Source organism: Mastigoproctus giganteus, chromosome 5, assembly GCF_048544385.1.
Source record: "Mastigoproctus giganteus isolate SK-2022 chromosome 5, ASM4854438v1, whole genome shotgun sequence".
In the NCBI taxonomy this organism is placed as follows: Eukaryota; Metazoa; Arthropoda; class Arachnida; order Uropygi; family Thelyphonidae; genus Mastigoproctus; species Mastigoproctus giganteus.
In genome coordinates, this window is record NC_143579.1 from 194,313,432 (window position 1) to 194,341,367 (window position 27,936).

The 27,936-nt window shown below is 34.5% G+C and overlaps 1 long non-coding RNA gene across 1 annotated transcript; it reads left to right on the forward strand.

The window, feature by feature from the left end:
- The first annotated feature begins 391 nt into the window (after positions 1-391).
- LOC150085962 (uncharacterized) lies at positions 392-27,729 on the forward strand. Its single transcript, XR_016546980.1, has 4 exons — positions 392-411; positions 6,646-6,726; positions 23,890-24,006; positions 26,728-27,729. It is a non-coding gene; the product is annotated as an uncharacterized LOC150085962 (long non-coding RNA).
- Positions 27,730-27,936: the final 207 nt, after the last annotated feature.

The following is a 27,936-nucleotide window of genomic DNA, read 5'->3' on the forward strand; positions in this document are numbered from 1 at the left end:
CAGAAGGGAATCACCAAGAAATAGAAGAATGATGATATCCAGCTCAGGACCCTGGGTGTGTCAAGCCCATACTCACAAGAATGAGTATGAGCCCCGGGATCATTATATTACCTTTGATTCTTTGAAGGGTACAAAATACGTTTTTTACAGGTCTAACCAGTCAGGCTGCCAAAACGGGCGACCTACAATTCTAATAAAATGAAAAATACTCTCTTTCCATGGAATACTGTAGTATCTTACGTGTTCTGTTTCTTATTCCGGATTGAAACTTTAAATTTATTGTATTTTATTTTATTCCGTGGTTTCTAATTGTTTGAAGCGACACCTGCCGTTAAAAATATATATAGCGCCTATAAAAGGTACGTTTGCCGCGTGGACTTTCTTTTGTGTTTTAGAACCGGACTTGAGAATGTGAGTAGTATTGTATATGCTGTGCTATGTATATATATTTGCATTAAGTTAAATGAAATAGATTCCCACCCACTAACTGCTTATGGTGTAATATATTTTTTCGCGTATTTCTGCTTAAAATAAGTCCAATATCAATACTTTTTTTCTATGAAGAAAGTCAGCATAGGCTTAATTAACTTTGATTTAGCATAATCATAGTTTTAGCCGGAACTGTACTTAAGCATAATTACTTAAGCATGATTATTCTTTGTAGACCCAGTGATGATGCTTAACTTTTGTTTTGCATTAAATTCGATTACTTAAATGGGCTCCATGACAAAGCTGATAAAACTGTCAGCGGCATTCGAGGCATTTTCTTTTGTGGACTATTTTATTTGCGTTAATTTGTGGAAGAGACGTTTACTGGTTCAATTTTTGAAAATGGTATTTGGACTTTAATTCCTGTTTTTTTTTTTTTTTTTGCTCCTTGCCCAGTATATTGGGGTCAGAATTGAAGACAATGCCCTAAATGATGTAGTTCCATTTCTAACATTGGGGTCCGAAATTTCCCGGTTAATGCCCTTTTTTCTTAAAATGGGAATAGTTTGGATGTAGTAGTAGTAGTAGTGACATGTGATGCAAGAAAGAGTGAGCTTATGCAGCATCAACCAAAAAAAAAAAAAAAAAAAAAATATATATATATATATATATATATATATATATATATATATCACACCATTCCCTCCAAATGCCTGTCCAGTTCTTCCTTAAATTTATTTAACCTATCAACTTCCACAACGACAGATGGAAGTTTGTTCCAGCAATTAATCACCCGTTGGCTAAAGGCAAATTTACGCACATCTAATCTACATCTGTCTTTTCTTAATTTGAAAATATGGCCCCTTAGGTTCATAATCTGAACAAGTGGAAGGATCCCATCAGAATTCAGCATTCTCAACCCATTCAAGGCTTAACATTCATCTTTAATGATGAACATTATTTAACCGGTTAAGAAATGGGACTAGTCAGTCTTAAAAATATGGGTTTTTTTTGCTGATTTGGTAATCAGCTGGTTCTGATTACCACGTTACCTTCTGTTTTAATTCTGATTAGCTTTTCCTATGAGGCTGAAGTTAAGACTGACAAACAAATGTTGATGACTGTGTGGTCACTGCTTCATTATTACTTATTGCTCATGTTAGCATAGTACTAATGAACTTGTTCCATTGTAAGTGGCTTAACTCATGAAATCAGAAGTAACCATCAGGAATTGGCCTACTAACTCCAGAGTACTGTTTTTGTCAGAATGCTTAGTGAGACATCTGAAAATTTAACAAATTGTCACTTCCATATAAATATAAATGAAATGAATAGTGATGTTTGCGCTTAGGTAAAAATAAATTAAATTCAGATTATTCAACTCTTACACTCTGTTAGTAAAAAATAAAGCATTAGTATACCCCAAAAAGAAATTGGGATCTGTTAGATCAGGCACCATTGTTATTGTTACAGCTTATTGTGCTTATTTCCGTGTTAATAAGAGAAGCTGCTTTTTTCTTTTTTCCAAAAATTGCAGCTGGCACAGGTGGGAAAATACAATGAGCCTTTTTAGCCACAATAGACTTGCTTTTAGTAGATGCTATTTAACTCATCTGAAACAAGAGTCACCTCCTTTTTCTGTAACTGGTAGGTGCTGCTGTTTCAGAAATTACTGCTGAACTGATCTAAGTCTTGCTTTTTTTATGGGGAAAAGCAAGATGAGCTTTTCAGCCACATAGTAACTTTTGGCTAGCTTTTAATTTGTATATGTACAGAATTTTGTTTTGGTGAAATTTTCTTCTTATGCATGTATATTTTAGCAATTTCTTTTATGCAATATTTTAATTCATAAGGACAGGTACGCACTGTGTACCTTTGTACATTAAGGAAAAGTACAAAAGGAAGGCAATCAGTAGTCAAAATGTGCATGTCAGCCACAGTACTTTTTGAAATTGAAGAGGCTCTTGTTGAGACATTCAAGTAAGTTGATCTGCCAAAATGAATATTCACTCAAATAGTACATACCAGGGTGCCAACGAGTCGATCGCTGATTTAATTTCGGTCAATTGTGATGAATTTGAAATATATAGTCATCCCTCAATTGTGTAATGAAATTTTTGAGATGGTAGATCGTGGCACCTTTTTTGAAGAAAAAAAGTAGATTGCATCACAAATTAAGTTGGCCACTCCTGGTAGCGGTGTTTTGTGGGCTGCACAGAGTGATTTCAGAATTAGTGTTATTTTTACATTTTGTTAAAATTATAAAAACATGGGCTTATTTTTATAAAAAAAATTTTTTTTTTTTAAATACCTTACTTTTGCATTTTAAATGCTCACTTTAGACCATGAAAGGTAGTGAAAATTGGTGTTATGTTCTTCAAACCATTCACTGTTGTTCGTAGTGTAACATTGCAGGGTGCAGTAGTTCTGGATGACATTCAACCTTCCACCAGCATTGGAATTCCCACACTGCCAACAAAGCATTCCCTATACAGTGACACTACCTCCCACGTGCTTCGGGGGGTTGTACAGGATCCCTCACTTGGGGTTCATGCAACACCCTGCCTACCATTAGTGCAAAACAGTGTATCGTGATTCGTTTGACTGCATGACTTTCTATCCGTTCCACTATTCGCTATTTTCTCAGCACCACTGAAAGCAGATTGTTTTTCTCTTTTCAGATGCTGCAAATAGGCAAGTAACTGCCAATACCCACTTCACAATTCCCAGCACATTGTATGGATTGCAATAGAGCAGGCAGTTGGGAGCTTGGTTGAATTCTGATGTTATTTGCTGGATGTGTCCTTTTTTTTTTCAGTACAGGTCTCCTCTTAGAGGCTCTTGAAGTATAGTTTGTGTGCTACATGTAGAACTGCTTGCTTTCCATTCATTAAAACCCTTTGGGATAGATGCCTCTGAGAAACTACTTTTCCTTGGACATGTCAAAAGTAACCTGAACAGTTACATGACAGGTGCGTAGCTTCGTGCCGTTTCTGCCAGATATGCACCTTCCCATCTGCTCGACTGGAAACAGGACTCATTGCACCAGGAGACCAGTCTCCAAGGTCCAGTGCCAATGTTCTTTCAACCAGTTGAGGCGTAGTTTTGTGGTGTTAGCAATGGGACTCTGGTAAGCCAGCAGCTCCCATGCCTATTGTTAATGATCACCTGATGGAGAAATGTCTGGTTTATCAACCACCTTTCTCTGCCCACTGCTGTACTGTCCAAGATGAGGTGTTATTCTGGAACTGGTGTATCCTGATACACTGTTGAACAGGGATAGTTAATTTCTGTACCACCTGCAATAGTGACCCATGCGCATAGCACCCACTGTCATCCCTCTTTCAGTCTGTTTTCAATACTGACAAATTACTGTCTGCATGAATGCAATGTAGCCGTGGGCTTGGCAGATACTGCCAAGCCCACAGCTGCCCTTCAGTGTAATTGGCCAAAAAAGAAAAAATATCAATATAAAAATGGAAGTTTTAAAAAATTGGGTGGAAATGGTTTCAGATATTGAAAGAAAATTAAGTCAGTTGCCAGAATATTTTGGAGTGAGGGGCTGACTTTTATTTAAAAAAATAAATATGGGGGAAAATGGGGCAGTGCATATTTTCTACCATGTTCCCACCCATCAGAACTTATAACATGTTATAGCAAGATGTGACATTAATGTGGTTTTTTATTTTTTTGCTGTGGGGCCAATTCCATTTGTATTTAGTAATATGAAAATCTGGTTTTAACATCATTCCTAGTGGTTTATAATAATGCTAAATTCTGAGGAAGATGCATAATGTGAGAAAGCAGTAAAGAAAGAAAAATTATTATTAAAAATGGGCATTTTCAAAATGTCTATGAATTGTGTTCTGTGTCCCCCATAACAGTGGATGCCTATGTGGTTGCAGGTTGGACACCCTTGCATTAAACTAGTGAAATGAGATGTGAAATGAAACTAGCTTTACACCAAGCTAGTGTAAAGTAGCTTGGTGTAAATCTTGCTTTGTATGTATGAAAAAAAATCGGCTTTTTGATCACAATAGTTATTTCCTATCAGCATATTGAAAGTACTGTGAATACTGATTACTTGTATGTGATTAATGTATTATTATTAATTAATAATAGTAATAACTTCTTGGTTTTACTTCAATGAAACAAGAGTCATCTACTGTTTCTATAATTGTTAGGTGCTACTGTTTCAAAAATTGCTGCTGAACTGATGTGTATAAATCTTGTTTTTTTTTTTTATGGGAAAACAAGTTCCAACTTTCAGCTACAGTACTAATTGCATAGCTGCCAAATTGACTTTCATAAGCTAGAACTAATGCATGAACATAATTCTCTTTCTGAAGAGTAACTTCAGTATCTTTCTTGAATGAATCCAACTCAATTGATTAACATGGACATTAGTTGAGACATATGATGCAAGAAAGCAAGCTTATAAAAGCATCAGTCAAAAAAACAAACCATTTCACCCATCCAGTAACTCTAAATGTTTGTCTAGTTCAACCTAAAATTTATTTAAGCTATCAACTTCACAACAGAATATGTTGTGTGCCTATACTTTATCAAGAGCAGGTGGAAATGCCAAGCATGACTGGATAATTTGTGGATATTTCAGGCGACCTACAGTAGAAATGCCTGACTAAGTTAATTTCTTCTTCTGGTTTAATCAATTTCCAAAATTATGTTCAACAGACTTAAACCTCACTATGGATTTTTGGCATAAAATTTAAAGAGCAAATTATCTCCTGGTTTATAAAGCCATTTGCTTTATTCAAGCCAGACAAGAGAATCATGAGATTTTAACAAGTCAATGTGTACACAAATCTTTTTATCAATGCTGGTGCTGACAGCAAGCTGCTCTTAATTTGTCTCCCCACAATGGGGAGATATGGCTTGATCAATTTGATACTTGAATGGCCCATTTTTCTAGAATGCTTAGTTTAAGAACATTTGTGAAAACATGCTTGCATGATGAGGAAGATTGTTCTGTTCTAGTAAGATGCAAGTAAACATTTGACATGTATGATATCACCATGCAATGCAACATCTATTTTTGCATTTCTTTTTATGCACTGTATGCTGTCATTAAAAGTCACATCTACAGTAGTCTTTGCCTTATTACTGAAAGGTTTAATTAGCTTCACACTATGCAAGTACATAACCAAAACAGTGCCACTTTCTATTTTGCAATGCAGACTTACAGCAGCCTGTCAACTTGTTAACAGAAATTTGCAAAATTAAAAAAAAAAATTGCTATTTTTATAGTATTTAGCGACAAGTAAAAGATTACTTTTCAGCAAATTATATTATGGAAGAAATGGAGAACAGTCGAATAAAGTAAAAAAAAATTATGTAAAACTTGAGTTGGTAACTATGCGATTGTTTGACTTTTTATAGGATCATTGTACTAAATTAACTATTAGTAATTAGCATCTTGGGTTTACTGCTTTTATAGTTCTAATATTTGTTACCAAAAAACTAATGAAAATGGGTTTCCTCCTGTTTCTATAATTGTTGGGTGCTGTTTCATAAATGGCTGCTGGTGTTTTTTTTTTTTTTGTATGAAGTAAGCAAGAAAAACCTTTTAGCTACCCTACAAATTGCTTAGATAGTAACGGTAGATCTTTTTAAAACTCCTGCTGTTAAAAGGTTGATAAATAAAACAAGTTGCTTGTTGTTTCTATAACGGGCAAGTCTGTTGGTGCTTTTTCATGGGAAAATACAATCAGCCTTTTCATCCACGATGCCTCTGTAGCCAAGTGGGCAGGAGTGCAGTAGCACACGCTCCTTAAAGTAGACCATGGTTCAAGCCCCTGACTGCTGAATATGGTAGATCTGCCAACCTGCATTGGCAGATTATGGTCTATTTCCCTCCCCATGAATTGTTGAGGAGGCTTCCATCTTGCAGTGGGTTGATAATGGCTGCATTTTTTTTTTTTTTTAGTAACAAACTTGCTTTCACTGGATGCTAGTTAAGTCATTTGAAACAAGAGTTACCTCTTTTTTTTTTGTAAATGGTAGGTGCTGCTGTTTCATAAATTACTGCTGAACTGGTGTAAATCTTACTTTTTTATGGGGAAAGCAGGATCAGCTTTTCAGCAACATTTTTTCATTTATTTCTTTAATCTTGTGTTTATATTTATTGCTTTAATTGTATTAGTAAAACAAACTTATACCTGATGACCCTTTCAACTTAATTTCTTTAACTTGCAGGTTCTGGCTGGGATCAACTACAACCATGGATTTTAATTTCTTGCAACAGCAAAATGTACAACTTGTTGGCAAATAACAAAGGTAACTTTCTTTGGGTCTTTTAGAAAAATTCTGTTATGCTATGTAAGCATTTCCAAAAATTCTTTTTAAATAAAACTACATTGAGTTGGACAACTGTTAAAATAAAAGTTGGAATGGATTAAGTCATTAGAAAATTACTCATGCAGTTTAATTGGTGGAATTGCTATCCAGCAGTATCTCACTTCTGAAATTTTTTGGCTGAACACTTTTTTTCCCCACCCAGATCTGTTGTTAGTACATTACTGCAATCTAGATCCAGTTTAACTGTAGTTGAATTTGAAGGGATAGTTTTCACAGTAATTGCATGAAAGGACCAGGCAGCATTGTTATTTCCAATTCTTAATCCCACAAATAGCTTTTCCAATTCTTAATCCCACAAATAGCTGAAAACAAATGATTGGGAAAAGAGTGAACTGTTGAAAGGGCTGTTGCTTCCCTACAAACCTTTGGTTTTGTCCAAGAATGATTGTCCTCCAGTACTGAATCTTTTTTTTTTTTAAAACAGTGGCATTCCAAATATTGTGAATTTTCAATTTTTGAAAATTTCATGTACTTGGTACAAATAATCTAATGTACCAGATTTCTCAGTTTGGAATATGTTCTGAGAAATAAATTAAATAGATAGAAATCTTCTATTGGCCAAAAGACTGATATAAACAGGTCAATTTATAATTGGGAATTTCTAGATTTGACTGAACTTGTGGGTTGTCATTCACACTGAATAGATTTTTCTAGTTTCTACAGCGATAACTAAACTGATTATCAGCAGTGACCACAGTTTACTAATGTGGGATCTACTTACAACATAACTACTGTCAGGGTAATGGGAAGTGTTTTACCTTTTGTAAAGGTATACTATGATTCAATTTTAAATTCTTTTCACTGGGAATAACTGATGTTGATAACAATTCTAAATAGGTCCTTGAAGTTGCAGACATTCTCTCAAAACAACAAGATATGCCAAGACTTGCTACCTGGAGTCTAAAACTGGTGGGACTGTTAGTAATCGTGGGTATACCCCATGCACAAACACTGGGTGACCACCCAGGTGTGAGCCAACTTAAGCACGGATTGAGGTGTAGCACCCATACCACATGGAGGAATGCCACCCCTCTGTGTTACCAGGCAATACTAGGTGGTAGATGACTCATCAACCGGTGCAATACCACCACTTTGCTTATTGGAGGCTTGAAGTCGTGGAACACATGTTTAGTCTCCAGAGCTAAGTTTGGGTCAACCCTTCCCCATCTCTTCCATCATGCAGTATGATTGGTGGCTTTTGAAGTTGATAGACATGGAGAGTTCTAATCTTCCTTACATTTCGAGGGTACTGCTCTAAAACTGTTCACAGGCCGGCTGCTAGTTAGTACACTGGGCCAAACCTATTGGTAACTCTTTAGGAGGCTTCTGGATCAGTTACTGTATAATCTTGCTACCTCTACTCTGCCAGATGGTGACTGGAAGGAGCCTGAGTAGTGCATTTGCAGGGACATTGTTGAGACCCTATTATGTCAAGGATCTGGGGGTATTCTTACCATGTGTAGGCCATATTCAATAATTTCACCATGAATTGTCAAACTAATAATCTTATCTGCAAAAAAGATCTAAACCTCCCAAACACTTCCTAGTAAATGTGGTTGCAATTCTAATCTCAATGATGTCCATTTCCACTTGCAGTTTGCCAAACCCCCATCTACTTTTTCTAACAATCTCCATTATTGGTTGATTCAACTACTGCTCATCTCAGTTGCCCAAATTATTTCCTGTATAATTCCTTCACCACAAATGTGGTACTGTGCATATGTCTGTTCCGATATTCCCTGTCAGAGACATGGTAATTTGGAATCTCCTCGTTCTGCCAGATTCATCTAGTGTTCTCCCAACTCCACTAATCACTTGGAGCTGTTTGACTTCCTCTTTGCAACTTGACTTTCAGCAATCCAACTTTCCTAACAGTGAGGTAATTTTCCTTGGTGATTTTAATGTTCAACTCCAGCCACACCAACCCAGCTGGTCAAGATGTGCTGAGGCTTTTGCAATTACTAGTGACCTTGCACAGATTATTCATTTACCTACAAGAATACTGCACAATCCTAACCATACAGCCAACACACTTGATCTTTTCTCACAAACAACCCTTACATGGTCGAAGAGTAGAAAACTTGCATTCTTGCCCTAATGGTAGCCAAGCTATTGGCTGCAACTTTTGCCCATCTCTACTCCCACCTCTGTCAAAACCAGAAGGTTCTGTTGTCACTTCAGCCAAGGATAAAGCTGACCTGGTAGCATTCCATTTTTCTTCCAACTCTTGTATTAATGTAATGATCTTGGTAAAATATTTATTCCCAACATGCTCCATTCTGTGGTCTTCTGTCAGAAGGATTTTGTCAAATCTTGAAGAAAGCTCCAGGTCCTAGTGGTATTTCTCCTTGTTCTCAAAACCTGTGCTCCTGAACTCACTCCTGTTCTTTACTGCCTTTTTTCACTTTCCTCTTCCAAAGATGTTTTTCCTTCTGCTTGGAAATATGCCAAGCAGAAGGCAAATTCCTAAAATCCAGCCAGTTCCTAAAAAGGGTGACAAATCCTTCCTGCCCAATTATTGTCTCATTCCAATTACTTCTACTCTAAAAGTAATTGAGAAATCAATTAACTGCCAACTCTTAAACTACCTGATCAACAATCGCCAGTATGGATTCCATCAGTGTTGATTCACTGGTGGTATTCTGGCTTATGGAAAAAATTGGTGAAACACAAGCAGTTACTCTTGACATCTCAAAGGCTTTCGATCTTGTTAGGCATAAAGGTCTTCTTAACAAGCTTCCCAACTGTTTTTTGTAATTGGTTGATTGCTCACTGAGAGTGGTAGATGGCTCTCTTCTAGGTTCAGTTCTATTCCTCTTGTATATTAATGACCTTCCATCGACTGGAAATCCTATCCAAATTATTAAGATTTTTCGAAAACACTTGTTCACATCTCACTGAACACAGTTTGAGAAATGCTGGTCTAGTATTTTAATTCTAAGTTGAACTTGGAGTTAAGCATCTTGCTATCTGTAATGCCAGGAGAACATGTCTACCTCCCATTCTTGGATGTTCTTGCCCGGAAAGATTCGTTATCATTAATTAATGAAATGGTTAATTTTAGCAAGTTAGATTTTAGTTTGAGAAAATTTTCCTTTATCTTTAGGACGGAACACTTGGTATAATGGTAGACATACTAAACAATTTCTTTCAGTTGATCACCTGAAACAAGAGTCACATCCAGTTTATATAAATGGCTTGTGCTTAATAGTTTCAGATAGCATTGCTGGATTTATGCTCATTGCATTAATATAATGTTTTGACACCTCTTCAGCTACAGTTAATGTGCAGTCCTTTCCTTGATTGCTATTGATACCTGCTACTATTGGGAATTGCTATCATAAAAATTATTTATGACTTAAAAATGCTGAAGAATGCTTATGCTTTATCGACTAAATGAACACTCATTGCTGGGTTGGCACTGTTGCACAAGGAGTTGGCTTCTTCAGAAATGCTTCAAAAGGTGTTTGTTTCTAAATTAAATCTCTTCTTTTTATAAATTTCATGATAGCATGCATAAGCATTTTTCATGCACAAATTGCCACAAACTAACACGACACATGCAAGTGAGATTGCAACTAATACAACTCACATGGAGTAAAGTTTATGAAGCTTAAAAAAACTGAATGAAGAGAAGATTCTGAATATTTGTTTTTATATGATTGAAGATTGCAGTGAAGGTGAAACACATTACACCCTAATAATAATAAAAACTCCAGCTGTCTGTATTTTTGAAAATGCAATAAGATAGTTTATAACTGATTGCATAATTGACCCATTTATAATTGATTTCACTAACAGAAAAGTCCCAATAAACTGGGGAATGCAAATTGTTTTATGGTTGTGACCTCCAGAAATGCACTTGTAGAAAAATATCACAAAGGCATTCAAAATTGATTCTTATACATTAATGGAATATATGATAACGATGAAAATGTACTGCAATTTCCATTATAAATATTACCTTTTAGAGAGATAAATAGCTTAGTTATACAGCAAATTTCAACTTGGGTGGGTGTTATTGGGTTCACATATTTTCATGATACAGTGGAATGGATAAGATAACAAAGTGAGGTGCACTGTATTGAATAGCTACATGTGTGGTTTGAAATGTGGTACAGTTGGTCCTCGTATAACACGTGTTTACATTGCACGAATTCGATCATACACGATTTATAAATAGGGGAACGTTATCTTATATAACACGAACCGAATTTGCTTATGCACGATTCGCCTTTGTGTTTACAAGAAATGGCAGTTGAACGCGGAATCACCCCAACCGAACGCAACACAATAGGAATGAAGAGAAGATCCTGAAAATGTATTTGTGTTTTATATCAGTGAAGGGGAAACACATTTCACCATAATAACGTAAAAACCAACACAATTCCAGCTATCAATATAATTGCAAATGCAATTAGATGGAGTTTACTACCAGTTTATAACAGATTCCACTAGCAGAAACGAAACTGGAAATTGTTTTTATTGTTTTATGGTAGTAACCCCCAGAAATGTGCTTTAGTAAAATGTGGGGTGTTAATAGTGTATCTCAGCCTTTACGGTGTTGTTTATTCAATTGCTATATGTGCGCAGCTTTATTTATGTGTATTAAGCGTGCCTCCTCGTTTTGTAATTGCGCTTTATTCCCTAAAAATTAGTAAAATACTTAAAAGGTGTGAAAAGGAAGCGTCCTGGCAAAGACACTGAAGATTCAGAGAGAGAGGGGGAAAAAAGCAATTTTGATAAACAGAGGCGGACTGGATCAAAAAATTCTTACCTGGGAAAATTTATAGTGGCCTCATACTATGGTTTATGGCCAAAATCACACCGGCCTCCGGCCCACCGGGTAAGGTTTATGGCCAGTCCACCTCTGTCGATAGAGAAAAAATATGAAACGCTTTGAGCAAAATGAAAGACCATGTTTGGTTTGGTATTTGGATTTTAGGAGCATTAGCAACTAAGGCCATATTGCTCCGGGATATGCGGTGGTCATTCCCTGACCTTTCCACATCCTCCGTATTTGGTGGTGACAGGCTCAAACCCTGATCTAATCAAGAAGCAGTGTGCTACACACTGCTGCTCCTTCCAACCTGGCTATGGAGGTGCCCGAAAGACCAGTTATATTGCACGTACTACAGACCTAAATGAGGCAACGCCGAGAATTACAAAGAATGTGGAGAAAATAAGCAACTTTCATAGCGGGAACAACTCAGTGTAATTAAAATCCATTAGATTAAGACACAAGAATTGGAAGAGATGGAACGGCTGTCATCTGTTTGGATAGAAAATCAAAAAACAAGTTTGCTTACTATAGAAGCAAAAGCATTAGCAATATTTTATTACGTAATAGTTGTAATAAAATACGTAAGCATTTTATTACGACTTACATATTATAATTTATACTTACGTATTATAAAATACGTAAATATTTTATTACAACCATTTTATTTAATATAATTTTTTACAAATAAAATACGTATTTTATTTGTAAATACTTTTTTAGTATTAAAAATATTTAATTATTATATAATAAATAATATTTATTATATTATAATAAAAAATATTTTTTATTACGTATTTTAATTGTTATAAAATACATAAGTAATTTTATAACGATTAAAATTACCAGATTATTTATTGTGTTTGGTAATGTTTTGGTTCCAAATGTGTGTTCAATCTTGGGTGGTTGGCACCTAACCCCACTTTTCCCATAGGGCCTGTTGTTTATATTGCACGAGGGTTTCTAGGAACACAATTATCATGCTATACGAGGACAGACTGTATTTATGAATGTTTAACATTAATTTTTTTGCAGTTAATGTTCATATTTTCGGTTTTGTTGATACTTGTGGGGAAAACTCGTGGGAACTGCCTCTGCTTACTGTTGGAGAAGGGATGACCTGTTGCCATTGGTAATTGCTAACATTAAAATTGGAGTCAACCAGTTTTGATTGTCAGTGCCTTAAATTTTAGTTTGAGAACTTAGTTTTTTTTTTTTTTATTTTACATTGTTTATGGTTAGATAATATGAAGAGTTCTTTTTTTTTTTTTAAATGAAACCAAGAGTCACATCCAATATATATATAAATTGTTTGTGCTTAATAGTTTCAGATAGCATTGCTGGATTTATGCTCATGGCATTAACATAATGTCTTGACACCTCTTTAGCTACAGTTAAATATTTATAATCTCTTGACTGCTGTTAATGTGCTTATCTTTTGAATTTTCCACATTGGGGATTAGTTACATATGCTAACTGCTAGCATTTGGAATTTCTAGAAGTGCTCTCCTTTTAATGGAAATTTCTTTATTTCAATCAAATTAATTAACTACTTAACGGTTCATAGGTACAAACTCCCATTAAGTGACCACAGCTCATGTCATGTTAACCATTTTCAGTGAAAATGGTTAACATGACATGAGCTGTGGTCTAAAATCCCTACATTCTGTTTGCTGCCCATTTTTATAAAAATAGGTGAAAAATAAAAACCACTTAATCTGCAAATTTAGTTCTTAAACCAGCTCATGCAAACAGTGCATTTGGAACTATCAGTTGTTGATCATATCCATCCCTTTGTGATGTGTTGCACAGGTGTTCCAGCAGGATAATATGCCCTGCCCCTTGCTGGTATTGGGTGGTTTACCAAACCAGCATTATGATTGCATTTGGCTGCCAAATAATGGTGGTGGATATTATGTCTGCCTCCAGTTAGTAGTGTTAATATGTGTACAGTTTATCTGTGTATTGTTTTGTTTAGCACTGTATTGTATTGTGTGTGAACAGTTTCCAAAAAATTTGAAAGAAAAGCTGTTACTGAATGTGCATATTTAAAATTTGGTTGTATGTGTGTGCTGTATTACCTGCACCACCATTCTGTGGATGAAAAACTGTCTTTTGCTGTTGCTAGTGTGGCAATAACTGCAACCATACTGACAATTAGTTTCTGCATGGCAATATCAAGGATGCCCAGAAAAAGCATGCAGATCATGGGAGAAAAGAGGAGTGATGAATATAGTTAGGGTCCTTGTGTTGCAGACATTGCTGCACCATTCACTTCAGTAACTTTGGACTACCAACTAGAAACATAACATGCTGCAGTTAATTAAGCAAAAAGAGTTAAACACTGATTTTAACATGTCTAAGAAAAAACACCATGGTTCTAGATTGCAACAATAGAAGTTACTTGAAGCAGGAATGAAAATTTACAATATGTCAAATGGCAATATATTCAATATGAAGTATGTTCCTCAGATGTATTTGAAGCAAAGCTAAAGGATACTGAAGTAGCAATTTGGTAATTGCTTAAAGCACTTAGTTTCAAATTCTGCTTTAAAAAAATTAAGCAGCGCAGCACAGCACAGCAGTTTCATTGCAGCTGAAATAGACATCCTTTTCACAAGTGAGACAAAATTCAGATGTCAAATAATCCCTACTCAAATTTAGAGCCCTATATTGTTAGCAACTTCAAAATACATTGTATTTTGAATAATCTCATTGAATTAACAAGGATATACTGTATTGTGTTTAAATGTTGTGTTAAACTTGCCTAGTTAGGGAAGTTCCACTAATTTGTTGTCAAATGTTCCACACATTTGTTGTCTGAATGCAAACCTGCATAAAAGAGCAAGGAATGGACAACTGCACAGTATTGGCACGATCAACCATGGGCTGGGATTTTGCTTATTGCTGGGATTATACAGTTATAAAAGCTGTATACTTGAAATAAAAGTTAATTATTTTATCTAGTTCAGTATTCTCCCCAAGGAGGTGTGGTTTTTTTTTTGTGTGTGTGAAAAACAAATTCTTAAGTGTTAAATTTTGTATGAAAATTTTTTTTCCTACAAAAAATTTTACTGGATCCACATCAGAGATGAACAGTTGAAGTTGATGACATTGAATCAACTCTATGTCATCTGATACTGAAATAGAATTCTATTCAATTGATGCAGGTTCTGAGTCTCATTCAAATGCATGTGTTGATGTTGCACCACACAGATATTTAAGGCCAAACTTCTCGTAAATTAGTACTATGGCTATATAACTCTGGGGGGGGGGCATTATCCTCAAAGTACATACCCTTTTAGTATGTATGTAGTAAATACATAAAAGCTTAGCCACGAGTGCACATTAGAGTGTCACATTTTAGCTGTCTAATATGTGTCTCATATTTGTGCAAAATAGATGTTCATTCTTCAGCTATACCAACCTTTGGTGTTATAGTGTTCATAGTGAACTACATTTCTTTACAGTTTGACTAGAATCCTGATTCACCATTTAAATTTAATTAAATTAGTTGGTAAAGGATCTATACCAACCAAATGCAGTTATTGCATTTTAAAATCAATAAAAATTCCATATGTGAAAACAATCTGCTTCCAACTACTCAGTCCGTCCTTCCTGCCTAAAAGAAATAGTGGGTGGGTGAATAAGTTTTTAAAAAAGCACACATAATTTTTCATTATACATCATCACTAGTTATATTGACACGTGATATTTCTGCATTAGTAACAAATTGTGTAATATATGTACAAATCAAAAAAGGCTGGAAAGTTCTGCAATAACCTTAAATTATACCATTACAGAATTTGAAAAACAGCAAGGGCAATTTTATTTCTCACTTCAGGGATCACTATTTTAAACTACAAATTTTGTTTTTAAAAATAACATCAGTGCTTACTGAAGTGATGCAATTTTAAAGGAATTGAAATGCCAAACAATTTATGGCCATGTTTCAGGAGTTCACCTTCGTGGCCTTTGGTTTCTAAAATTTGTAGCATTTTCTAGCATAACACTTTTAATCTTCAGTCTATTAATACCAGTTTCCAACCTTTCTTGACTTGCAAACCCCTTTCACGATAATTTTATCGTGAACCACTAAGCCTAATTATCTGAAATCATATACAGTCGAACTTGATTATAACGAGCATCAAGGAACTAACCATTACCCACTATATAAGTAAGAGCAGAGATGGGGAAACCCCATGGGGCCGTTGTACAATGTACACCATATCAATAACTTGATAAGAGATTCAAAATAAATATTAGAGAAAAAAAATAAGTATATACCTGCATATTATTTGTATTAATATGCTTGTATAAACTACAATACACTTAATATTAAACATAACTTATTTGCCTGTAATTTTAAAACCATATACTACCGTATACCACAACTTATTTCTCCATAATTAAAAATGATACTATTTAATAAACGTGATTTCAGTTAGTCTTTATTTATGAATCTTAAAATTGTTTGTTTTAAAGATTTCACTTTGATATTTCTTGAAGTTCCCCCTTAAAACACTTAATGTGTTAAGTCTCATTACTTGCCTCAGTTCCTTCAAAAAAAAAAATTGTCCACCTTGAGCTTGTGAGATTGTCAGTGCTGATTTTGATTCACTTATGTTATTGTCATTGAGCACAGCATCTACAATGTCACTCTGTAGGAAGAAGACTAGTTAACAAGTTGTCATTGACTCATACAGATTCATTGATGTTATCAATAACATTGTTGTTAAGTAGCAAGCCATTTGGTTAGTGGTTGATTGTTTTTTGTTTCCATCATCCTCTACAACTGAAATTTAATTTCAAATTTCTTAAAGCAATTTGATATGGTTGTCGAAGGAACTTTCCATACATCAGTCAATAAATTTATAGCATCCAATATCGATGTAGCCTCGGTAAGTTTCTGTTCTCTTCAACTAGAAACCTTGTAAAATCCTTTCAAACTCTTGATTACACCTATGTCAATTGGTAGTAAAATTGATGTCTCATTGGGAGGCAGAACACTAGCTAAATTTTTGGACAATTTTTGAATCTGGGGATGTGCAGGACAGTTATCAAAATATTTTTCTTCTCTTTGAATAGCTAGCTCCTTATTACAATCATTTACGTATTGCCAAAAAAATATCCGAAGTTGTCCAAGCTTTCTTGTTTGCAGTGTAATCAACAGGAAGTTTCCTTACATTTTTGTTTTATGTCATAAAAAACACACCTCGGTTTTATGACTTTCTCAACTTTTTTTTTTTTTTTTTTTTATCAGTTCCTGTCATATTTGTGCATACGAGCACTATCAAGCAAGCCTTTGCACCATTTTTTACACCAACACACTTCCCCTTTGGATTTAAATGTATTGTCAGGTGTCATTATAAAAAACAGTCCTGTTTCGTCGGCATTGTAGATGTGTTCGTCATTGAAATCTTTCCCGATTTCTGCCCAAACAGTCAATCCATTCATTTGCAGACAGATTCTTCACGAATTTTGCATAAACAATGTCACAAAATCATCACGTCCAAATTGTTCAGCAAATTTTTCTGTTTGAGCCCTCAAGATAAGACCTTAAGTCCTGCAATGCATACAAAGTTAGAAGTCTGGAAATAAATTTATGGTTCAGTGATTACAAAGACCATCTGTAAATATGGTAATGAGACAAGCAGAACATCAATGCACTATTGTATAGTCCTGGAAGCACAGGGTCATAAAGCTAAGTTGGCCTTTTCATTTTTGTCTATTCCAAGAATTCAGTTTTTTTTTTAATTACATTATACAATTAATGTTTTCATAGTTATCAAAATTTGTTTGGTATCAGTGTAGTACGCTTGTTATAACAGTGAACAGTTGTATGGAAATACACGTAAATTAAAATCATTATGGCCTTTTGCTCTTTACATGATCTTGCTATTTCCATGCCTGTTAAAACCAAGTTCGATTGCGGTTCGGAATTTTTATTATAACATTTCAGTACTGTTTTTTTATAAGCAATATTCTGGAGTATAAAATTAAGTATGTATGCATAACAATGGGCTTTGAGAATGAAAAAAAATTGTATGGAAACAATTTTACGTGTAAATTGTAAGGAATTGTGGGTGTCAGAAGATTAACTGCAGATAGCAGTTAATGAACTAGATAAAATAGGCAAAAAAAAAAAAGAAAGATCTCCACCTATATCAGCACATTGCACACAATTCCCATGGCGCACATGCTTGCTATGTAAGGGCATGTGATCCAAACCACAACTAAATATAAATTTGAACCGAACTGCATAAATTTATAAACTTTTGTAGTTTATAAAAATATACCTATGCAGACTCCATTACAAAATTTTTAGTGAGAACCCCAGGGGTTAATATACCAACAGGCCATCCCTATCCTCTTCTCATTAACACTCCCCTAATTAATTCTCTGATTAAACATGGGCTTTTAAGATCCTGCTCTCTCTTGTACTCATTCAGTGCAACCCTAACATGCCAAAAAAAAAACCGCTATTCTAATCATTGAGAAGGGCTTCAGCTGAAACTACTTTCAGTGTGGCATAGCCAGGTGGGCAGGAGCAGCAGTGCATAGCACACGCTTCTTGATTAGACAGGGGTATGACTACCGCATATCCCCAGAACAATATGGCCTTAGTTGCTAATGCTCCTAAAAACCAAATAACAAACTACTTTCAGTCTCCCCCCACCTGTGAAAAAAAGTTTGGAACCCTATGAGAGCTTAGATAATTTTAAGCCATAATTTTTATTTAAGAAAATTAAGCATAAATTTAAGCCAATAATTATCATTTTGTATTGTTTTTAAATATTAAATGTTATGAAGTGGCTATATGAGACACTGACAACGTGACTTTGATTTCAAAAAAAAAAACTTAGCATTTTTCTATAGTTTGCATTTTCCCCAAAGCTTCGCCATATGACTCAAGGCCATATTGGCCACATGGGGAATACAGTAATTTTTTTCCTAGAAATTGCAAGTAAAGGGGTTCACTCCCTTTCATTTCTTGGAAGAAACACTTCATTCCTTATTCATATCACTGGTATCACAGATGAAAGAATGTGATTTAGCTAGTGAGTGAATACAATTTGCCATTTCACTAAGATTAAAGTTAAGCTTATTTCCCCCACTTTTTCGGTTTCATTGACAAGTAGAATTAATGGAATAAGGCTTCCATCAAAGAAAACACTTATTCAGTGAAATTTCAATGCTATTTAAATCAAAATTCATATGCTTGTGTTCATAATGGTTTGTTTTGAAGTTGCTAATATCTTTAAAAATAGTATAGGCATGACAATGGTAAATCCATTATAGACAAAGTTAATTTGTAGCTGGAGGGGGGAGACTAAGATGCTAGTCGCAATGATTAACAAGATGCAAAGACTCAGTTCCCATCTCTTATTGTATATCAATATATGTGCACTATGTTAGTGTAGTTTCCCAGTTGTGTATGCTCAGATTCACTTTTTCTTATGTTTGCTGTCAACAGTATAAATAACTGAGGTATCTCCCTGCTCACAAAGCCACTTGAAATTATTTCACTGCTGGTTTCATTTCATATAAGGGAGAAAGTAAGTTTCTCTACTTAAACTTGTAGAACATCCTTCAGTGTTCTTGCAAACCTGAGTATTGATACAGTATTGTTTAATAATTTAACAACACTTGGGTGTTCACTATTTAAATCTTACAAAAATCAGCACATCTCACTATGTGCATTAAGTCAGTTCTGAATATTGATAAAAATCTTTGTACACACTATAGAACTTGTGGTGTATTGACTTGATTTCTGCATGATGGACTAGCAGTTATGGAATTTAATTTGAAACTTCTGCAGGGATCAGTCTGTCTTTCTTCTTGAATTGTGTCCAAACATGACACTTAGGGTGATTCATTATCTCCTAGTGGATGAAGCTTTAAACTTCATCCACTAGGCCCAGCTTTTCTAATGTCACCAAAAGCCAGCAATGGGCCTGATTTCACCAGGGCATCATTTGTGAAATATTGGCCAAGTCCTTGAATGATAAGCTGAACAGAAATTTGATGGGAGTAGGTCAGGGTTGTGTTGGGTTGTTCTACCAAAGTAGCTGTTATTAGTGGGAATTGTTGTGAAGTGGTTGTACTTCAGAATGAATTGTTAAATCACTGATTTTGATTAAATTGTGGGGTGTATAATATCTTATTTTGAACATAAGCGAAACTATATGCATAACAGCTAATAAATAATTTATCTTAAGATAAATTCTTTATTAGCCATTATGAATTAGGATTATTTATTAGAAGTGTGGAGTTAATTATTTATTAACTCTTTCTTTTGAAATGGAGTTTTCTTGTCATTCAGAAATAGGCAGTGTGAGATTTAAATTTGCTAGTCTAATCAATTTCTCTAATCAGCAGAAAAATTGGAGGGGGTTATAACTATAATGATCCAATCAGTCATTCTTATCTGAGTGTCACACAGTCAAGAACCTATACTCTGAGTAACTAAGTGCAAAATATTCTTGTTTTAACTTTACTAGTAGTACTTCCTATATTTCCTTTTCTTTGGTCTGATGTGCAGAACTGTCTGACCTGGCAGTGGTGTTGTATATATATACTTATTGCTCACAAATCACTAATTTGACCAGTTTTTCCACACATTCTAGTGTGGAATGAAGAGGCATCATGAATTTAGCATTGTGGAAGTTAACATTAAGCAATTGGCTTGAACAAGGATAGTGTCACTTTCATGCAACTACATTGCTGTTAGTGCTAACATCCTTGTAGATTATTGCTGACTTTTTAAATGGATATCAGCTAGTCAAGTATACCAAAACAGTTTTAAATCTTCAGTTTGGAATTGAACTATTTATGCATTATACATCTCAAGTTCAGAAAGAATCTGCCATTGTGCTGGTTGATACCCAGTTAAAAATAATCTATACACTTATTTAGAACTTCCATTGCTTTTCAAATACATAATGCTTTGTTTGGCTACATTCTGAGGTTTATCCAGTGGGAATATTTCACAATCTATAGGCTTTTGTCCATAACACACCAATGATATGTCATTACATTTATAATCTGCAAAGGAACATTGCTCTCCAAGAATAACTGTACCCCACTATTGGCTAAATAAAAAACTTGCAAGCACTAAGGAAGTGTTTGGAGGGGTTTTTTGTTTTAAGCCTGTTTGTTTGTTTACTAAGATTTTAATAGTTAAAATGATGAAGCAAAAGCTTATAGAGCATCACGTTAGCAAAAGAACTCTTGTACATCCTCTACCTATTTCAACAACACCAGATAGTTTGTTGCAACAATCTTTCTCCTGCTAAAAGCAAATTTTTGAACATGTATCCTACAACCATCCCCTTTTAACCTCTTCTCTTAGCTCATAAACTCTTCCCTTGAACAGCCAATGCACTTCTGTGCTGAAATAGCAGAGTGGTATTCCTGTCCAATTTCTTCACACAAATTGGGTTTTAATAAAATCCAATGACTTGGAACATTAAATTCACCATCTTGATAATGTTATATAATGTGGAATTCAAATCCACAGGCAAAGTTTTTTGAGTAGCTCTTGATGTGAAACCTTTAACTCTTCCAGTCATTGCAGCTGCACTATCAATACTTTCCAAAAATTTTTTGGAAAGCAATCTTTCCATGATATCTTTGTCTCAATGTATTCATTTACCACTTTAATTATTTCATCCCCAGTAGTGTGATTGATTGGCAATTCTTTGCAGAACAAATGTTCTATCAACCATTTCTCTCTTCAATGATTCTAACTAGTGCTATTAATTAGGCACAGTTACTAATTACTTTTTTTACTAATGTCTGTAGATTCATCAATTTTCAATGAAATTCTTTGATTCAATAATTCTGAATTAATTGTTCCTATGTCATCTGATAATGTCTTCAGTGCATCTACTAATGGTGTTATTTCAAAATGGCACTTTTCAATTTCCTTTGCTTCTTTTGCCCAAGCATAGCGTTAACAATTTCAATGCAGGCTGGTAAAATAAGATTCTGCAATTGTATGAGGCATTTTGGATTTGGCCACCAATTCGGTGACTTTATAACTAGTCTCTTGAGCTTGATTTAAAACTAATCAAATTCATAAAAATTTGCTTCCTATTTTGCATTTGAAGGCTTAAAGGAAGTTAATCTTTCTGCATAACCATTGCTTCATTTGATAACTCTTCTAGGAAAATAAGACATGGGTCAAGGAAGCAAAGAATAATTGGAGCATACAAATCCATATTTCATGTATTCCCCATTATATTGCCAAAATACTGGCTTTATTTGTGCTGTGAATCTGACTTTCTAGCTCTTCAAAAAGTATTTTCCGTAACGGTTGTAAAATAAATATCTGCAAAAATTAAATTTGGTTAAATATAAAGTACTTGAGGAAATTTAATAACTATTTCAAATCAATTGTTTTTAGATATAAGCATTTTACTTTTTTTATTTCTAAAAGTAGGCAATAATGTATACAGGTTTTAAGTTATTTTTTTCAGGTATCAACAGAATCAAATATGAACATCACTTGCAATAAATAAACGTATTCATAAATACGACATTTCAAACCATGCGTGCAACTAAACAACACAGTACTACTGTGCATGCGTTTGTTTGGGCAGAGAAAGAGGAAAATAAATAAAACTTACAAGAATTTCATATTTTAAATGCAATCAAAATAAAACTAGCCTGGGCCTCTGACAAAATTACAGAGAAGAACATGGAAGGGTGTTTGGAATAAAGTCCGTTTATTGATAATTTTGACACATTTCAAGAACCAATTGCAGCTTGATGTTTCTACAACTGACGTCACTGGTCTGCTTCAAACAGTGAAGAGCTCACAAATGAAGGCCTTAAAATGTGAAGCTGAAACTCCTGTTTGTTCCTTCACTCAAGGAGTTTGATGAAGCTTTTCAAAACATAGAAAAGCAGTTGAGGATTTTTGAGTCACAAGATTCAAAGGTGACATTTCTTTGGATAACATTTTAACATTACTGTGGTCAAATTTGTCATTTGATAATTCTCACTTTACAAGTGCACATTAGGAATGAAATAACTTTTAAAGTCGGGGACTACCGGTGTGTATCCTTTCAGTAGAAAAATGAAAGCTGTTCCAAAATACAGTTGAACTTGGTTATAATGAGCACCAAGGGACTGAATTTCTTTGTTACAACTGTTACTTGCTAAATCTCCTATCTTTATTATTATTTTATTCTCAATAATGATAAAAAGATAGATTAAAAAATATATTAGAGAGAAATATTAGTATATACCTACACATTCCTTATGCTTGTATTTGGTTTTTAAACTGTCCAGCCAACCATTACAAAATTGTTGTCCAAATTATTGAAGCGAAACTTCTTTCGGTGCTGCGCTCCTGGCAGTTTTCAGATGGGAGTAATTTGAGTTTGTGGATTGACAAGAAAATGCAACGATTACCTTAAGTAAACACAGTCACTCTGAACACCCAACTGTTGTAATAGAATAAATTCTCCAGTTCTTGTGTAATCATTGCCTGGTTAGTAATTGGGAGGGTGAACAAAAGGCAATGAGTTGTTAATGTGGAAAATATTCTTCTGATTTTTGCATATAAATTAATTTTGTTAATTGCTAAGGTAATAAAGTGTAAATCTGTGCTTTATATCTTTACTTTTATAGCCTGTGGATAATATTTTTGCTTATTAGAATTGCAGTTAATAGAATTAAAATTCAGTTCATAAATGTGATCACAACAACAGGCACTTTAGCGATGCCACCATTCTTATTAGGCTTTTATCTTTTCATATAATAAAACTTCAAACAGTTGTTTTTTTTTTTAGATTGGATTGGATTGGATTTTTTTTTTTTATAACTGAAATTTTCACAGTTAAATCTTGCAGTACACCAGTAATCTTTCTGCAGTACATTGGTTAAATGGACTCTTAAAAAAATAAGAGTCTTGAATAATAAGAACACTTGCGGGCCAGGTGATTCAGTGAAGAAAGGTTTTACAAATTTGTAATTATACAAAGTTTGAGACTAGTTTTTTGGTGGTTATGAAGTCTGCCATGTGCATAGTCTCATAAAGAGATTTCTGATATCATCCCCTAGACATTTTCTGTCTAGACAGAAAATCAGATACATGTGTGTTTTAAAATTATAACTTCATAAATTTCTCTTATCACATTCCAGCTTTAATTCTCATTTAATCTTGAGTTAACTTGTTTTTATAAAGTGAATTCAAGTTAAACTTAAAAGACCAAACAAAATTTTTTTTGAGAAATTAAGCAAGCTTAGTTTCAAAAATTAAATGTACTTTCATTATATACAACAAATAGAGAACCAGTAGAAGACTGCAGCATTGAAGAAATGGTGGAAAACCAAACATTTTTAGTTGCATAGAAAGAAGTCTTGAAAGGTTTTAAACCTGCCCCACATAAACCCGCCTTATATTGGTAAGTACAAAGTTTGTGACTTTCTTGATTCTTTGTAGCGGTAAGCCTTGTCATTGTGCAGTGATAGAAGTTTTGAGCTATTTATGCGGAAAAACAATTTTTATTGGACTTAAAAAATCATGGCTATTACCTATTCCTCTAGAAGCAGGTGCCATAAATTTGTCGTGGGGGGTTTGCAGGAAATTTTTATTAGCCAGTGAGTTACAGATTACTGGAATTGTCCTACATGAGTAGTAGAGGCTGACAGAGTGAGGGTATTCTAAGATCAGCTGGTTAATTACCTATGGGAGGAGAGAAAAGCTTAGGTTATCTAATATTTATTTTATTTTTTGGCTGGATAAGCCATAGGCTTCCTTGTGCAGTGTGGCTGTTGCTAATACTAATTCATCTAAATTTTCAAGAAAAGACTTTCAATAATCTGTTTGCTACTTAATTTAGATGTGAAATTGAAAAATATTTATAAAAACACACTTTCAGTTCTAAGTAAATCTCATTAGCTCAGTGGTTAAAGCACCTGCCCCTAGAGTACAGACCTCAGTTTGAATCCCACCAAGAAATTATTTTTATGAAAAAGTCCTGTGGCACTATCAGAAATTAAATTTTTAAACATGGTTGCAAAAAATAGCAGAGGTGTACCATCATAGGAGGCAACCAGTGCAAAATGGAATGGTGGAGTATCGAGTCATATGATTGTGGGCTATCCCTGATTGGGTGGTCACACTTCTTTATGATTCGTGCTTGTGGTATTAGAATGTAGTATGAACACAATTATTTAGTACAGCCACTCCCTGATTTATGTAATGGTTGCGTTCTGCAGAACTACATAAGTTGGAATTTCCCTAAATGCTTATGCAGCACTCACAAATTTGGTTGAAGCAAAAATGTTCGAACATGTAAATAGAATTATTTTTTGCAATTTTTTTTTTTTTTTAATCTCATGCACAGGAAAATTACAGAAAGAGGAGACAGGCATAACTTTTAGTTTTTGAGCATAGTTGCCAGAATTAACTCTCCAGCTGATAAGCATGCCGCTGCAGAAGTTGAGGGCTGTGGCAAATGTTTTTTATATGATTGAAGATTTCAGTGAAGGAGAACTGATTTCACTGTAATACCGTAACATAAAAATCCACAGAATTCCAGTTATTGGTATTATTGCAAATGCAATAAGATCAAGTTTACTAACAGATTGAGCTAATAGAAAAGTCCCATAAACTGGAACGTGCAAATTGTTTTATGAAATGTGTTTTAGAAAAATATCACGAATGTGTAAAATTAATTCTTATAATAGAACATGATAACAATGAAAGTGTAGTGCAATTTCCATTATAAAAATTAGCTTTTAGAGATAAATAGCTTAGTTATATAGCAAAAGTCTTGGAATGAATTGCCAAAAAAAAGTGTTATGGGGTTCACATTAAGATTTCCACAATACCTGCATTTGTTCCTACTGAATGCAAAATCTTACGTAAAGTTGAATTTTTGTAAGTCTAGTATTATTTAAGCTGGGGGAGTGGCTGTAAATGTTATTTCTGAACTGAAAATGTGCTCATGAAAGTAAATATTTTTTAATTTCACGTGTAAAACAAATTCAGATTTTAATGAGTGAAAATCTCTCACTGAAACAATTTACAAATTATTTAGAGGAATAACTAATAGTTAAATCAATTTTTTTTTTTTTTTTTTTTTTTTCAGCCACAAATAAAAGCTCATTACACAACAACAAGGCATTACCATTACAAATGCACTTAGCTTAGGTTTTTTAGAAATATAGTTATTGCATGTAAATAATTTTACCAATTAAAATTTGGAATGGTAGTGTTTTAGCACATGTGGGTAAAAAAAGTAATGAAAAAAATAAGGGAAAGTTAACGAGGATGGGGCTGCATACATTAGTAACTGAATCCAGAATATTTTAACTTTTCCTATAAGGATATTTCAACTTTGGATCATTTTCTAAAGCTAAGAAAACGAAAAGTGAAAACCAGCAATACATATTTTTCAAAACAATGTAAAACTGACCCTTTGACAGTAGAGGACATGTGTGCAAATACAATATTCACATGAATTGCAATTTTGGAAGTAACCAGTGTGGCAAAGTAGTTTCAAGTTCTGCAGCCTTGAATGACATTTGGTAAACTAGTATTGTGAGAGATGGGTATGTGTATTAAGTGGGTATTAAGTGATAATGATTTTTAATTTAGGAGCTCTAAGAAGTTTTACTGCTGCTTGCAGATGTGGGAGAAAAAAAAACTGAGTACCAAATAGTAAACTGCCGCTGTGGAGAGATGATTGTGCAGGAGACTTCCTGAAACCATTGAGTATATTTTAAAACTAGCCATACCAGAAGGTTGACAGGTTGAGTTTCTGCAAGCTAATGGAGAACGTTACATGGACAGCAATTATCTATTTCTTGGTATACCTGTACATAAATTCTTACTACAAGATATAAATGAAATGGGGATAAAGCTTTCATATGTGATAATCCTACTGTTTGTTGGTCTACTTTTACCAATGAGAATTATCTCAATAGTATAATTTCTCAGTGGCTGTAAACCTAAAGGAACTTCCAGCTGTATTATAATTAACTGTTGGAAACAATGTGTTAAATTATATTCTGTGAGGTTGGGGATTAGTACTAATCTATCTTCATCTAGAAAAATTTAATTTCTTGGATAATACATTTGTACAAATATTAACTTTTTTTTTTTTTCTCTCTTCCAGACCTTACAGCAGAAAGGCTACAGTCAGTCAAATAGCAACCCAGTACAACAGTGGTAGCCAGAAGCTTATCAGAATTTGCAGTTCATACCTTGTCAGATGGAGCAGCCAATGACAGCTGGATTCTGCTCAGAAATAAACTAGGTGAGCTGGACACTAAATGACAAGAATGTGCTGCTGAGAACAGCAGAAGTCAATGGATCCATCCTGCCAGGTGTCAACAGTGCAGACCAGTGTTTTTGATATAAGGGCTTCTCATTTTTCATGAACATTTTTTTAAGCTGAGTTGCAGAATTTAGGCCCAAACCAAGCTGCAAATGCACAGCTGACTTGTATGTGACAATGGCTGGTCAAGCTTATGCCTGTTCAGTTTCACTTGTGGCACACTCTATCACAGAGAAGAGTGCTGTTCTCAAATTTTGTTTCCATCTCAAGAAAAGCTAAAAGAAGAACACTATTCAATCACAAAAGTCGGTGATCCTGCAAACTACTGCTGTCACCAGAAATCAAACACTGCCTTGTCTTCTCTGAGAGAAGTAAACAGGCAACTGGGAGGTATGTTGAATATCAGCAGCATGCACATCTGTGGATGAAATACAGTCGAACTTCTCTATAACGAATTCGATAAATCCAGCGAACATGACCATCATTGTCATGACGGAACCATAGTACACAACTGTATTGAGCAGTTTGGAGGGTGCTGCATCATGACAATATGAGACTTCACATTGCTAATTCTGACCTTGGATACTTAGCTAGCATTAACATCAAATGTGTTCACTGACCATCTTTGCACCCTGTGTCTCTTCCCCCTCCCACAACTTATAGAAAGAGCTGCAAGGAAAACATTTCCAGTCAGCGGAAGTTAGAAACATGGGAGATTTTCAAGTGTGCATCAAAAAATGACTTCCCATTTTTTTTTAAGAGTGGCAGAAATGTTGGAATAAGTGCATTTCATCAAATGGAAACTACTTTGAAAAGGGCCATCAAATATGGTTGATTAATAAAGGTATGTTGCGAGAGGAGAAAAAATTAATTCTTCAATGTGAACAGTACACACTTGTCCCCTCCTGACACCAACCATCACACATGGATTCTTCCAAAAATAAGATGTCCCATGTCATGCTTAAGTTCCATGGGGGGGGGGAGGATGAGTAACCTGACAGGTTACTCATGCACCTTAAAGATTTGAATTTGTTTGAAATCATCCTA